At 36.2% G+C, this 16,219-nt stretch overlaps 1 protein-coding gene across 1 annotated transcript in view; it reads left to right on the top strand.

Moving 5' to 3' along the window:
• The first annotated feature begins 2,630 nt into the window (after positions 1-2,630).
• Positions 2,631-16,219, top strand: part of stat4.L (signal transducer and activator of transcription 4 L homeolog) — a 62,864-nt gene continuing 49,275 nt past the window's right edge. The window contains exon 1 of the mRNA XM_018236240.2: positions 2,631-2,726. The gene's annotated coding sequence lies outside the window, so the exon portion shown is untranslated. The remainder of the gene's footprint in view (positions 2,727-16,219) is intronic.

The raw sequence follows: 16,219 nt of genomic DNA, 5'->3' as shown, positions 1-16,219 counted from the left end.
TATCCTAATTCTTGCAGTTGGGGTATTACATAAAGCTAAAATTCTGTTTACAGTTGTCTCTACTACACCAAAATCTATTAAAGTATTCCTGAGAAGCTGACAAAATTTAGGTTCATGGGAGATGATTTTTTTTTCTGCTTGGTAAAATAAATTAAAGAAATTACTTTAAGGCGTTCAAGGTCTTTTCCCTTACATTATCTTTTAAACTGTGGGACTATTATATTCAAAGGACTGTGTCAATTAGTTAGTCAAAGTGTTTTTGTTTTGATAGTGAGGCAGGTAAAGGTGACAGGTGAAAGGGAGTGGGATCATAGTCCAAGGGAGTGTGCCAAGAAAGGTTACAATATCTTTGAATGATATATGCAAAACTGCACAATAATTAGATCCTGTTGCAAATAGGGAAGCAACTTGTACTCCCTTGTTCCTACCTGTATCGAATTGCTTCAAATTGCTATTCATTTCTAAACGTACCATCTATTAAGGGCTCATTCACATAGATATTTTTTATGCGGTTGACGCGCATTTGAGACTCAGGTTTGAGCACGCCTAAACGCATTCTCTAACTGATTCCATTATATCTTGCCTGGTTGAACTCATGAGTTGCATTTTACTCCATTCACGTTTAATTACGTTTGTTTAGACGAAGCACCCTGCATATTTTTGCATTAAAAAAACACACTTGTGTATGAAAGAAAGAAAGAACTTTGTTTAATTTCTGTGGATGTAAGATAATGAAACTGTTGTAGTTTCAGCATGAATGAGATGTTTAGTGAAAATATTAGTAATGAAAGACAATATATGTAAAATGCATTGTTAACTAATAATGTTTTATTTTCCTGCTGATTGTAATCTAAAAGAGGACTGCAACTGAACTCTAGTTTATGTAATTCTTCAGGAAATTTGTTGAGACAAAAGCCATATGTTTCCTGAAAGGAAACTACCCAATTGTTATAAATGTTCACTCCCTGTGTAAACCTTTGGTTTTCAAAAATATTCTAGTAATTCTTCTCATCTGTGCATCCTCTGCCTCTGCTGTACATTGTTATATGCACCAATATATTGCAGCATTTTCTAAACCTGCTTAATTTCTGGTGACATCAGAGTGTCTCAGAATGTCATTCACTACATCATACTAAACGTTAACTCAAAGGTGAAAAACTCCTTTTAAACTGCTAATATAGTGAAATGTATCCTGAAGATTTGCTATAGACAAAAATAATAAGGGGCCTAGGACAGAGACTTGGTAACCCTAATTGAGTAAGGGATTTGCACAAGCGGTGTTTAAGTGTACATGACGATCTTTGGAAAGCTTAAGTATATAACTGCATGCTAATGTTTGGGCCTAATTCATTTTGTTGTGACAGGAGCAAGCTAACCTATCATTTCTGCAATATTAGCAATTAGGAAATAGTAGCATTTCCCTCAGCATTAGACTTGCCCTAGGCCAGCTATACATTTATATACAGCTGATTAATTAATCAACTAATCAGTGATCAAAGCAAGCAGGCTTTATAGTAAAGTGCCTAACATATACAAGTCATTGGGGTGACAGATACAAGTTTTTATAGTGTTTTAAAGAGATACTGACACCTGAAATGAAATTGTTTTTAAATATATCATAACATTGTCTTTGCATAAGCTTTATTAGTTTGCCATTAAAGTAATTCCTACTTTCTATCTATCAGATCTTCCAAGTTCCTCTATGAGTGGCTGCCAAATTTGTGCTGCAGCAGTCCATTATTGTTAGGAATTCTAACTGATGGGTTAAGGGACAGTCAGGCTAGCAAAACAGTCAGATATATCATTCAATACACGGTTGCTAGGTTAACTATAGCAACCAGATTGTTGAAATTTCAAGCTAGAGAGCTACAGAATAAAATGCTAAATAACTCAAAAACCACAGATAATGAAAAAAAATTGCAAAATGTCTCAAAATATCACTCAATACATCATACTAAAAGTTAACCCAAAGGTGAACAAACTTTTAAAATATACAAAGACTATTCATTTCCAAGACTGGTGAGAAATAACCAATTATACTTATTAACTTCAAATGCAATTGAACCATTATATTTGGCCACTAGATGGAGCTGATGCTGTGGGTCATATTTTCTGTAACATTCACCTGAGAAAGGACCCTTCATGTGTGAAAAATGTAGTGCTATTCTACCTTAAATGAGGCAACACTTTTTGTATCTATAAAGGCTCTCCAGGGGATTTGAGTTTAATAGAATCCTAAGGATATTAGATATCAAACTGATCAGAAGACCTCCAATATTTATATTTAGAATCTGTTATCTTAGTTTCTAGTGACATATTTAAGATAAGATGCTGTAAACTGCAATAATACATTTTAAAAAGGGTTTGTACAATGGAAGTGCATGGAAGAAAATTTACTAGAAACAAAAGAAATATAATGAGTAATTCCCTGGTCCCATTTTATTAGTTATTTAGTATCTATGTGAGTGCATGCTTTTTCCAAAAACAGGGCCCTTTAGTTACAAGGTTATGATCATAACATTTTTCTAACCCTCTGGTGACGTTCAGGAAAACCACAAAAATATGTTGCTATGTGAATGACTATTTTCTACCTGTGATATCCAGTGGAAATTACACAGATGCTACTTCCTTGTATAAGCTGACATTTCAGAAGTAGTTTGTAGAAGAAACATATTCTTATTTTGGATTGTACAGACTGGCTTGCAGAACATCAGCCTTAAAAGCAAGTATGGCATTTATTATATCCAATTACTGTCAATTTCTCATGACCAGGAGGATTCATTTTATGGCCCAGAAATGTAATTTGTATCTTGTTTTAATGTCTATATTCTATTGTTAGGTGACATTTCACTGTACTCAGAGTTATGGTGAACCCACATCATGCTTGAATTTTAGCTTCCAACATCATTTTTAAAAATTAGCAAAATGTGTTTTGCTAAAAAATGTAGTTTCAAAATCAGTCAGTTGCTGGGGTTGTAAAAGAAATTTTAGTTTTTGCTCTACTGGCTTGAATGCAGTTTGCTTATAATAACCTTTTGAAAGTGTTTGTATTGATAGAATACAATGAATACAGTTTATATATATATATATATATATATATATATATATATATATATATATATATATATATATATATATATATATATATATATATATATATATATATGTATATATGTATATATATATACATATATACATATATATATATATATATATATATATATATATATATGTATATATATAATTATTTTTTTTTTAAATATATATTTTGCTATGTTTGTTCCCTGTCTGTATTATTAATTTATCTGTGTGCGTACAATTATTGCTGAAACAAGTTCAAATTATATTTAATTTCTGAACACAGAATTATTGTTCAACAGTTATTTTTTTAAAATAGCCATTCCATAAAATTATATCTAGCCATAACATTTTAGATATAGAGTTCCATCAGTGTCCGAGTCATTTTAAAGGGGGTTTAATGTTATTTTTAAAATATTCTTCTATAGGTCCTTAGTATTAAATTAAATTAAACAATTTTGTAATGTATGTCATTTCTGCAGCATTCTCATCTCTGTCATGGTTGTGAACCCCCTTTGAAATTCAGCAGCCACTAGCTGTCCTGCCCGCAACTAACTTATGGGCTGCCCCTCCAATGCTTGACTGTTAAATAGGGATCAAGGGTGGGTTAGGGTAAGGGTGGGTTAGGGTTAGGGTGGGTTAGCCCCCCCCAATATAAACATACTTTAGATATTAACAAAGATTATATGGTGAAGATGAGTTGAAATGCTCATCAGATTTGAATACAATAAAAGCATATACAGTAGTTGGTCACAGTTATTGTTACCTAATTTTGTTTGGGTGGGTGGTTTGTGTATGCAAAAGGTTAACTAATCTGTGCACTTGTTTGAGCAGAATAATTGTGGGTCGAAAAAAGTACAAAAATATGTATAGTCATACAAAATACTTTGTGGACACCACAATTTGTTGTGTGTGACAGACTCAAAACAAGTGCCATGGATTTGTACCAGAAAGAAAGGAACTGCAAAGAAGAGCTAACAAGGTCACACAGCCTTGTTAATAAATATAATTAGATTGTGTGTGTAACTTGGAAACCATGAAAGGAATAATTAATGCCTTAAAAATTGCATTTGATGAGTGCAAATAAATTCATTCACAATAAATTCGGGGGTTATGTAATAAAAGGCACTAAGTTTGCCCAGTAGCAGTAACCCATAGCAACCAATCAACAAGTAGCATTTACTGTTCACCTGTTTAAAAGCAAACATCTTATTGGTTCCTATGGGTTACTGCTCCCGGGCAAACTTAGTGCCTTTTATTACATAAGGGGGATTGTGTCCACACTTTGATGTGTTGTCATTATTATATCTTGTGATAAACAATTAAGAGTTAATAAAGTGCAATAGTGTAAGGTTTGCTAATTAGCTAAGCAACAGTTCGCATTCCACTAGTCTGTAGAAGAAGGAATCACTCTTTTTTTCTTTGGCGAAACGTTAATTTTTAAGAGCTGTCTGCATGTCTAAGATTAAAGGACTTCTAAACAGTGGTGATGGGTGGTTAGGAGGTGCGGAAAAACCAATAAACCCAATTTGTCAAAACAAGTGCCCCCTCAAGTGCTCCCTTCTGTTCTAGTTTTAGGAATTAATGCAGGCCACTGTAACAAGAAGTGTGTAAAGACATAGTTCTGTTTATTCATTCTCTGATGTAACCTAGCATGTATGTGTTCCCTTGGTTTGTGTGTGAGCACTGTGAATCATACTTAAAATGACAGTTTTTCTATTTAGGATTATATTTTGGCACATACTATTAGAAAACTATATTTAGATTAAAATGATTTAAGTGATATATTTTTATAGAGACTTGGAATACTTGGGTATCATTTTCTCTTAAAGGAAAAGGAAAGTCTTATTCCACTTGGGGTTGCCAAATGTTAGGCACCCCCAAGTGATTGTAGTTACTTACCTGAAACCCCGTGCTGCTGCTTCTGCACGAACCCCCAAGTGGAATAAGACTTTCCTTCTCCATTAATTACTTTCTAGTTAGCACTTTTGCTTTTAATATATGGTGGTTTATTATTTTTAAGGATAGGCCATGCCCCCACTAATATTTTGTTGGCGGTGTGGGCAAAATTACCTTTGGTTTTTGTAAGCACTTTATAAACACTGTGGGGCACATTTACTAAGCTCGAGTGAAGGATTCGGGGGGGGGAAAAAACTTTGAATTTCTAAGGTTTTTTTTGGGTACTTCGCCCATCGAATAGGCTACTTCGACCTTCGACTACGACTTTGATTCGAACAATTCAAACTAAAAATCGTTCGACTATTCGACCATTCGACAGTCGAAGTACTGTCTCTTCGCCACTTTAAACCTACCGAGCACCAATGTTAACCTATGGGGACCTTCCCCATACGTTTTGCAAGCAATTTCTGATCGAAGGAAAATCGTTGGATTAAAATATTCGATATTTGTAGTCGAAGGATTTTGCTTCGATGGTCGAATATCGAGGGTTAATTACCCTTAGTAAATGTGCCCCTGTGTATATAACAGTGGATTAAAAATAAACATTGTTTTTTGTAGTTTTTAAGTGCAAGCAGAACATTTTGTGCTCTATTCTTTAGGGACATTTCCTGATGGGGATTTTCAGTTTGTCTAGGAAGACAACTAAACCTTTAGAAATCTGCTGTATAGATATAGGACTCTTAAAAAAGTAACCAAAATATAGGGATTTGTATCAGAAACATTCTTTATTTAATGCACAATAATACAAATACAATTGATGTGGAAATCCTCATTTGTACCAAATGTGCCAATACTGAAGATGTATAACTTTATAAAGATGCAAAGCACCACTGTACATTTCAGAATTGCATTTAAGAATCATATGTTGGATTACAATATCCTATGAACACTTCCCAAAAATAGCTAGTAATAAATGCTATGAAGGCTACCCTTCTTCTGAGCTTAGGCTACATAATTACAATAAATCTTTTCCATGTAGAACTGGAATGAGAATACTGTATAATCAGACAGCAGTTTACCTGCCAACTGATTTTCAAATTGAATAAAATGCCAAGCTCTTTTTAAAAACTTTTTTATCATTTATATTTCGTGCTTTCACGATTTCATATCAATATCCATTTTCATGTATGTAATTCTGCTGCATGGATGGATGACTCGGAATAAAAAAAAACATAAATTCCTGACTTGTACAGATCAACTTACAGCAATACAAAAGCTAGTTTTAAAATCACTTAATCAGGAATAAACATAAGATTGCAAAGCTAAAGCAGAAAACTGACAGGAAGGGTTGCATGGCTTGTGACCCACAAAAGGGGCTGCACAGATAATGGAAATATGCTGCACATTCGGTAAAAATACAAGATTGTGTATGTGGGATTATGTGATTTACCTAATATCTAGACTGTTATACACCAGATTTCCTAAGCACCCACTTGTTCTGTTACTTGGAGTAAAACCTCAGAAATTCACCATTCATTGCTCCGAGTGAGTAAACACATTCTGATGGCAGCAAGGCTTATGGTAACAGTACCAGTAACTGGAAACAACCTGAACTTGAACGAACACTGAAAGCTAAAATAATGAATATTGCCACTAATTAAAAAAACATACCTATACGCTACAGAATGATATGAAACATAATAAAATTAGGCTCCTAGGCTATCCCATGATATGCTTTTTGCTTTCTTTAATGATACTTACCATTAATTCATTTCATATGTAACTTTTAATAAAATCAAAAAAACTTGTCAGTTAAAAAATAAAGAAAGGGTTGCATGCCTTCCTGTAATCAGCTTTCTTTTATGGAGTTTGTACCACACATAAAATTCAGATATGCATTAGCAGCCAGAACATATGTTTGCATACAGTAAGTCCCATTTTGGGGTCTCTATATGCCACTTTAGAAACTTCATTAAAAATTCTTACTTTAGAATTTGGATTTGTCAAAATGTTAAATTTGTTAACAGTATGATTTTCTGGGGTGGACTCACATTTTTAGCCTTGCAATCTGCTCATTTCTTGATCTGTGCTTCAAAAATCTCCATAAACAACAGCAAGAAATTGATAGCTCTTGTCCTATTGTCATGTTATAATTATCAATTCCCAATACTTGTTAGAAAATGTTGGTTGTACTGCTTGTAAATAGGCAATTGCTGAATAACCACTGCAAATAACTGAGCTTAAATACTAGCTAGCAAATATACTAAAGGGCGAAGTGGCTAACGCTAGCGAAAATTCACCCAAAAAACACTGGCGTCTTTTACTTTTTTAAGGGTGATAGGCTGAAAAAGATCGTAAATTTTTTTGGGGGTACCCTCCTTCCCCCCTCCATTTCCTAACATATGGCACCTAAACTATACTGTACACATGTCCCTGAACCCAGTAGAATCTCTAACGATGTAGCAAGTAATGGCTGTCAACAACAGTAAGGGCCATAAAGGTATTGTTATTAAAAGGGGTGTATTTATTTTGCTTTACAAAGCATAGGTACGGTTCATTTTTTACCTTCTCTTGTCTTCCTGGACCAGCTGTGGGAGGGGGGGATCACTGACTCTGTAAACTCTTCTACACCGGAAAGGAACATGCTATTTTAAACTTAAATTTTGCATAAATTAAATTAAAAAAGAAAATAGAAAGTTTTAAAAGTCTTTATTTCTGGTGTACTATCTGAAAACACTTAGGGGCAGATGTATCAAGGATCGAATATCGAGGGTTAATTAACCCTCGATATTCGACTGCCGAATTAAAATCCTTCGACTTTGAATATCGAAGTTGAAGGATTTTGCTCAATTCCATCGAAGGAATAATCGTTTGATCGAACGATTAAATCCTTCTAATCGAACGATTCGAAGGATTTTAATCCATCACAATCGAAGGATTATCCTTCGATCACAAAATTGTTAGCAAGCCTATGGGGACCTTCCCCATAGGCTAACAATGGCCTCGGTAGGTTTTAGGTGGCGAACTAGGGGGTCGAAGAAATTTTTAAAGAGACAGTACTTCGATTATCGAATAGTCGAGTAGTCGAACGATTTTTAGTATGAATCGTTCGATTCGAAGTCGAAGGTCGTAGTCAAAGGTCGAAGTAGCCAATTCGATGGTCGAAGTAGCCAAAAAAAACATTCGAAATTCGAACTATTTTTCCTCTATTCCTTCACTCGAACTTAGTGAATGGGCCCCTACAACTGAATAAAGTGTTTAGAAGATAGACAACCCCTTTCAAGAGAGATATGAAAACTATGTATGTAAATCTATAAGGAGACTATACACTCATCTCTAAATATTTTTGCACAACCACTGCAAAATTTCACCAATATTTGTTTTGTTCTGAAAATGACACTGCTAAACAATAGTCACCACAAAAAAAAAAAAAAAAGTTGCCACAAAAAGACTCCTATTGATTTCAATGTGTTTTGTGAATATTTTGGAGAAGCGAAATAGAACTCATTCATTCATTGCTATTTACCAGTATTTCCTTTTAGAGAATAAAAAGTCAAAGAAAGTAAGTTTTATCTTAAGGAGTAAAAATGTAGATAGATGCCTTTTTAAGAAGATACAAGAACAAGATACATTACTATGCAATACTTCTTTTATACTATACACCTTCTTACAAAGTTGGAGCCCCAGTGCAAATTTCATCCAGGGCCCAAAATCATTCAGTCTTGGGGCCTAATTCCAAGTTACTGGAGAATTCCACTGTGTGTTTCTGGTCTGAAAATCAACTTAAAACTTGAATTTTACAGCATCTTAACTTGCACATGATTTTGGGCAAAAAGACAAAGCATCATAAATATTAATGTTATGGATTTTCTGTAAATGTTACATTCAGGAACAGATTTATTAAGATTCGAATTGTAAATTCGAAAAAAAAATTTTGGGTCAAAACTCACAAATTAGAATTTTAAATCACCAACTCAAATTTGAATTTGTATGTGAGATTTATCACACCTCGACCCTGGAAACAGTTCTGATTCGAATATTCTTAACACTTAAAACCTGCCGAGTTCATTTACAAGTCAATGCTGAGGTCCGTTGAACCATTTGAAGATGTTAATATCCTTCCTGACATTCAAGTTTTTTTCGGAGAAAAAACTCGGATCGAGTTTCATTCAAATTAGTTTTGAGTTTTCAGGTCGTTCATATTCGATCAAATATAAAATTTACATAACTTTGAAATTCAACCTTTGATAAATCAGCCCCTCAGTGTGCATGTGATTAATAAACTATGTAGCAATTTGATGCCCCCAAAAATTAGTGAATGTAAATGTTCATTGCTGACTCCAAGGCTTCTCCAATCAAAACAATCAGGGCCTGATTTAGGTCCAAAAACCATCTTCCTTTGAATACCTCAACTTCCTTCTGAGCAGGGGGTTTTTCTCCAACCAAAAAATAAAATGCTTGCCAGGTTTTAGGTGCCAAGTTTTTTTTATATAATGGAAAAATCCGCTCAGGGAAAATAAACCCACTGGGCAGGAAGCTGAGGTATTTGAATGGAGAGTTTTTTAGTACCCGAAGGCTCGAGCATTCTTCAGTGTGGATTGCAATAGCCACACTTAACAAACTTAAATTCCAGGAATAGTTTAAGCTTCACATATTTATCCTGTCATTCGTAAAAGGTATAAACACTGGCTTGAGATTTATATACAGACACTTAAATACTACTCATAGAAACATCATCTTAAATAGTCAACACCCAGTATGTGTGATCTGTTCCAGCAAAAAATGAATTGAATTCCCTTTAGAAATGAGCTTGTTCATAAATCCTATACAAATTGGATATATTAGTTAAAAATAGTAACTATGGATGGATTATAATGTGGGTTTGGGGAGTCATTTATACTTCAGCTTTATACATTAGCTACTGTGTTACCAGTGCAGGGTTGCCAGGAATGATGCATTGCATTTGAACAGCTTAGACTCAATGCTACATTAGAATTCTATCATGGTTAAAAGTATTTGGGACACCATTTCCCAAATTCTCAGCACCATGTTTTATTTTAAGTGGCCATCCCAGTGATGTTTGACCTGCTTAGACCCATGCTCAGTTATTATTTTCCAATGTTTTTAAGATTAATATAATTAATGGAAGCTTCTCACTTTGCATCCCCTTTAAAAAATGAAAAACAAAGTAGTCATAAGAGGAGTTCATAACTTTCTGTTGATGTAAAAAGGTTCACAGTCACACTCCCTTATTACAAAAATGGAATAATGGTGCTAGATGTATAAAAAACAAGAGAAATATCTCTATAGCCCAAATCTCACTACAACCCAAATAGTCACAGGTGGTGGGTAGCACTAACTCAAATGTGCATCAACAGGAAAGTGATTGTAGGGCAGAAAAATGCCACACCACAAAGGGGTAGAAACAATGCACATCTTCCCATCAATTGATGCAGTTTGTCACAGGCATAGTTCAAACATTACTTTCGCTTCTTCTCTTAAGAACGTCAACATTGTTTACAGGAGAACTAAAGCTTAACTAAAGAAGTAGGTTAGAAATGTTGTACATTATGTTTTGGGCTTCTGTACCAGCCCAAGGCAACCACAGCCCTTTAGCAGTAAAGATCTGTGTCTCCAAAGATGTCCCAGTAGCTCCCCATCCTCTTTTCTACTGATTCACTGCACATGCTCTGTGCTGCTGTCACTTACTGAGCTTAGGGACAGACTCAAAATATACAGTACAAAGAATATAAATGTCACAATATAAGGCTGATTAGTAATTAAAGTGGACCTGTCACCCAGACACAACAATCTGTATAATAAAAGTCCTTTTCAAATTAAACATGAAATAGAATTTCTATTTTTTATTATACCATTCATAGCTGTTGTAAGCTCATTTAAAAATCTCAGCTGTCCATCAAATATTGTCTGCCCCTTCTCAATGGCTCCTGCCTGCTTTCTATAATTATGAATTCCCAGACTGAAGGAAACAAGATTGAAATAATTTATATAGTGTAATTAAAGTTAATTTTGCTTGGTGATAATTTTGCTAATGTGATAAAATAGGATTTTGAATTTTTTTGGGGTAACCGGTCCCCTTTAATACAGATAATTACTACATGGCAGCACAGAAACCATTGCAATTAGCATCAGAATTTAATAATCAGCTTTGTAGCATCAGTTTAAATTACAAGCCAACCTCATTTTCTGTTTGATAATTTGAGACAACACCTAAGCTTAGCTTCTCAACAGCTGCTCAGAATCCACTGAGCATGTGAGTGTCACAGACACTTTGTCAAGATGGTGACCCCTGCAAGAAGTTTAAAGTCCTGGATCATTGCTGCTATTGAGAAGCTGAAACGTAAGGTTGGTGCAACACGTTCAGTAATAAGATATGGCATTTTTAGCCATATTTATTTTTAGGGTTTAGTTCTCCTTTAAAAACTCATTACCCTGGGTCTAATATATGTATCAGCAGGTGCGTGGTGACTGACACTTCTTGTAGTACACCACTAAAAATATGTCTCTGTATCCATTAAATGTACCAACAAAAATGAGGCGGGTCGCAAACAGAAAAATGCCCAAACTGCATAACCATGAGCTAGGATAACTGAAACTAACTGTGAGTCCCAAATGCACCCTGTATGCTTATTACCTGCCCCACCATCCCTATTTATCACTTGAAATTGACAACAGCCTCAACAGACACCGAATACTATTGAGACCCACACTGTGGAGCTTTAAAGGAACAGTTCAGTGTAAAAATAAAAACTGTGTAAATAGGCTGTGCAAAATAATAGTAAGTAGTGTTCTGATTATATTAGACATCCAGTCACTCCAGCCTTTATACATTACATTTTTGGCTAACTAACTATATTAGAAACATTTTTTATTTTGCACAGCCTATCTATTTACCCAGTTTTTATTTTTACACTGAATAATTCCTTTAAAGGAGTAGGAAACCTAGTCGGCGCAAAAACCCTCCCGTGTGTTGCCCACCCTCCCTCCTCCCCCTGGCCTACCCGTCCCGCTGGGCAAATGCCCCTAACTTGTTACTTACCCTTCTGCGCAGGTCCAGTCTACGGAGTTCACCGACGGCATCTTCTTCCAAGCGATCTTCTTCCTGCTTTGACAGGCGCATGCGCAGTAGGAGCATTTCGCCGGTACGATCTACTGCGCATGCGCCAAAAGTCACGAAGTGAAATCGGAAAACTTTGTGACTTTTGGCGCATGCGCAGTAGATCCGTACAGGCGAAATGCTCCTACTGCGCATGCGCCAAAACGCCATTCAAAGCAGGAAGAAGATCGCGTGGAAGAAGATGTTGTCTGTGAACTCCGTAGTCCGTAGACTGGACCTGCGCAGAAGTGTAAGTAACAAGTTAGGGGCATTTGCCCAGCGGGACGAGTAGGCCAGGGGGGAGGAGGGAGGGTGGGCAACACACGGGAGGGGGGGAGGGTTTTTGCGCCGACTAGGTTTCCTTCTCCTTTAAGAATGCACCACAGTGTGAAGAGCAAAACATACATCAGGCTTGTCCTGTAGTGTGCGTTTTTAACAATATGCTGGTGCAAGGTGACTAAACTCTCTATGACGTGAGGAAAGAACTGCTTTACACATTTAGGGTCTCAATAGTAGCTGGTGCCTATTGAGGCTACAGTTCTTCGGAGAAATTCTGTTTTAAACACTTCACTATAAACACTTCGCTATAAACACTTCAAAGACCAAACAATCAAGAGTAGAATAGGAAGATGATGCATTGGTTGGTTTCCTCAGGAAGTAGGTTTAGCCTCAAGGCAGCTTCTCTTTTTCTAATCATTGCTTTCCTCTAATCAAGACTATAAGTCACATATTTACTCAGAGATAAATTAATTTACTAGATCCTCTTATCATTTTATCAATTTATCACTTTCTTAACAATTTAACTCCTAGCGGAAGAGTTTAATAATTTGCAGCAAATAAGAAATAATTTCATGTATATTAGTAATGCAGTATGTTTATGTAATCGTGTTCTCTACATTACATCTCTACAGAAAAGCAACGGTATTGTCATGCATTCTCAGAATTCTCAGTTGATCTGTCCAAACTGAATAGCTTATCTGCTAATGCCCCTTTTTGGCAGGTGGATGGGACATCTGCAGATGATGTGAAAGGAGTTGCAGCTCATCCTCACTTCAGGCCATATACATTTATGTCTAATATACATGCAGATTAGAAGCACATGAGGGTATGTAATAAAATACACAAAATTTGTCCAGGTGCATGCCTTGTTATAAGTTACTGCTCCTAGATAAACTTTGATTACATATGGGGGTAATTACATTATTCTGAAATACTTTAGATACATTTTGCCTTACAAACTTTCTTGGCACAACAAAAATCTCCTGCACATATAGATAGGTACTAATGAGTATTTACAAATGCAGTTGAAAGTGCAGTCACATAATTACAAAATTTATTTGGGTTGAAAAAAGACAGCAATGCTATCAAATTTTACCCTCTAAATGAATCTCCATGCCCATGCAAACATGTATAATCAGTTCTATTTATACACTCAAATATATAAACTATATACAGTCAAACCTGGATTTTAAGTACCCTGATTTTAAGTTTTCCTGCATTTTACATTTTTTATTTGTGGTCCCACCAATTTATAATGCATTTCAATGGGCGCATTTCACTGATTTTAAGTAATCTTTTCACGGATTTTACATATAAAAATGTCCTGTTGTTCCCATAAACTGCTTTCTTCCCCTCTATGAATGTTATTTGTGAAATAAAGAAGTTTAAAATACTTATCAAATGTATATTTTGCCATGGTTCTGCCTGTAAATGGTCGCTTCCAATTAGTCTGCCCCTTATACAGTCCTGTACCAATCACTTACTGCTTTAGGTTGTGTATGTGACTGAAAGTCTTGCACATGCCCCCCCCATAGTATAACACTGCAATGTTTAACCCTTGTTATTAACACAGTAAATATTGTATCTCAAAAATAAAACTGACTCCTGTGCTTATATCCTTTCAGTACTTGAAGAAAAAGTTATTTTAACAAATTTCCCTGATTTAACATTTTTGCCAGATTTTACATAATTTTTTCATGGTCTCCTGAAAAACGTAAAATGGGGGTTCTACTGTATACTAATAAGCTTATTGGAGATCAATATAGACTTGTTTAGTATACAATGCTTGTATACTTGCTTGTCATTATCATGGCCTCTTGTTCTTTGATTTTTTTTATAAGGAAAAAAGATTCCATACAATCTGTATATTTGTAAAGAGTAATCATGGCCCCCCATCCCAATCTTGACAGTGCTTCCTCATATTTTTATTCTTCCATTTCTTTTACCAGTTTAGTTGCAGGTCTCTGCACTCTCACCAGCTCATTAAAGGGATTCTGTCATCGGAAAACATGTTTTTTTCAAAACGCATCAGTTAATAGTGCTACTCCAGCAGAATTCTGCACTGAAATCCATTTCTCAAAAGAGCAGATTTTTTTTATATTCAATTTTGAATTCTGACATGGGGCTAGACATTTTGTCAATTTCCCAGCTGCCCCTGGTCATGTGACTTGTGCCTGCACTTTAGGAGAGAAATGCTTTCTGGCAGGCTGCTGTTTTTACTTCTCAATGTAACTGAATGTGTCTCAGTGGGACACGGGTTTTTACTATTGAGTGCTGTTCTTAGATCTACCAGGCAGCTATTATCTTGTGTTAGGGAGCTGCTATCTGGTTACCTTCCCATTATTCTTTTGTTTGGCTGCTGGGGGGAAAAAGGGAGGGGGTGATATCAGTCCAACTTGCAGTACAGCAGTAAAGAGTGATTGAAGTTTATCAGAGCACAAGTCACATGACTCGGGGCAGCTGGGAAATTGACAATATGTCTAGCCCCATGTCAGATTTCAAAATTGAATATAAAAAAATCTGTTTGCTCTTTTGAAAAATGGATTTCAATGCAGAATTCTGCTGGAGCAGCACTATTAACTGATTCATTTTGAAATTTTTTTTTTCCCATGACAGTATCTCTTTAATATCCTTCATAAGCACAGGAGGTCTGCACAGTCTTCACAGGTTGCACATCATAAGGTTCCCAAGATTCCAGCTTTGGTTCATTATGGGGGATGATCCGGATGCCTGTCGAGGATTTTTGACTCAATGCAAGATCCAGTTTGAAGTGGCTCCTGAGCAGTTTGCAACCGAGAGAGCTAAAGTTGCATATATTATTGCCCTTCTTCAGGGGTCTGTATAGAGATGATCCCCAAGTGCACAACTCCACTGCCTTCCTATCCAAGTTTCTCCAGATCTTTGATGCTCCTGGTCGGAAATTGAATGCCTCTGATTGGCTCATGAAGATTTGTCAAGGATCCAATTTGGCCTCCGAATATGCTATTAACTCTGGCTGCAGAAGTGACTTGGAACAACGAGGAGCTTATTGCAACTTTTTAGAGGGGGCTTCATGAGGATCTGAAAGATGAGCTGGTTACTCAGGATCTTCCTACTGCTTTTGAAGAATTAGTTATCTTCATTGTCAAGATAGATTCAGGAATGAGGGAAAAGTCCTCTCTTAAGTTTCGGACCTTCAAACCCCTAGCTTCAACGTTTCTTGGGTCTGAATTTCCACGCTCCTGTTACTCTTTCTCCGACGGTTCGAGACAAACCAATGCAGAGTGGAATAACGCTCTTAACACCTAAGGAAAGAACCATAGGAGGACTGAAGGTCTTTGTATATATTGTGGCCTCGCTGGACATCTCGTTATATTCTGTCCCACCAGACCTCAGCATCAGGGAAACACTTCAGCCTAGGTGGGAGGGGGGAGTATCCCCTAGGCAAGATTTCTCCACTCCCAGTGACCTTCAGTTCTAGTATGTTTCTCCCTGCTTCACTCTCTACATTGGTACATTTTCCTGTCAAGCTTTTGTGGATTCCAGAGTGGCAGGAAACTTTATTGACAACTCTTTTGCCAAGTCCTGTGGCCTATGTCCTGTGCCTGTCTAAGTTCCTCTTTCTGCATGGGCTGTGGATGGCAGGCCTGGAGTTCTTACCTCTGCTACTTCTCCAGTCCTAATTTGTATTGGCAGTCTTGATAAAGAGGATATCTCTTTCCTGATGATTCAATGGCTCCGAATGCATAACCCGTCTATTGACTGGTCTACTGGGGAACTCATGACCTGGAGTTCATTTTGCTGTTCTAACTGTATTTCTTCTTCAATTATTCCAGTGGTCACTTCTTCTTTGCTCCCAGCATCCAA

This window comes from Xenopus laevis, chromosome 9_10L (genome assembly GCF_017654675.1).
Source record: "Xenopus laevis strain J_2021 chromosome 9_10L, Xenopus_laevis_v10.1, whole genome shotgun sequence".
Taxonomy (NCBI): Eukaryota; Metazoa; Chordata; class Amphibia; order Anura; family Pipidae; genus Xenopus; species Xenopus laevis.
Note: the sequence above shows the minus strand (reverse complement) of the source record. Positions and strands in the feature narration are given on the sequence as shown.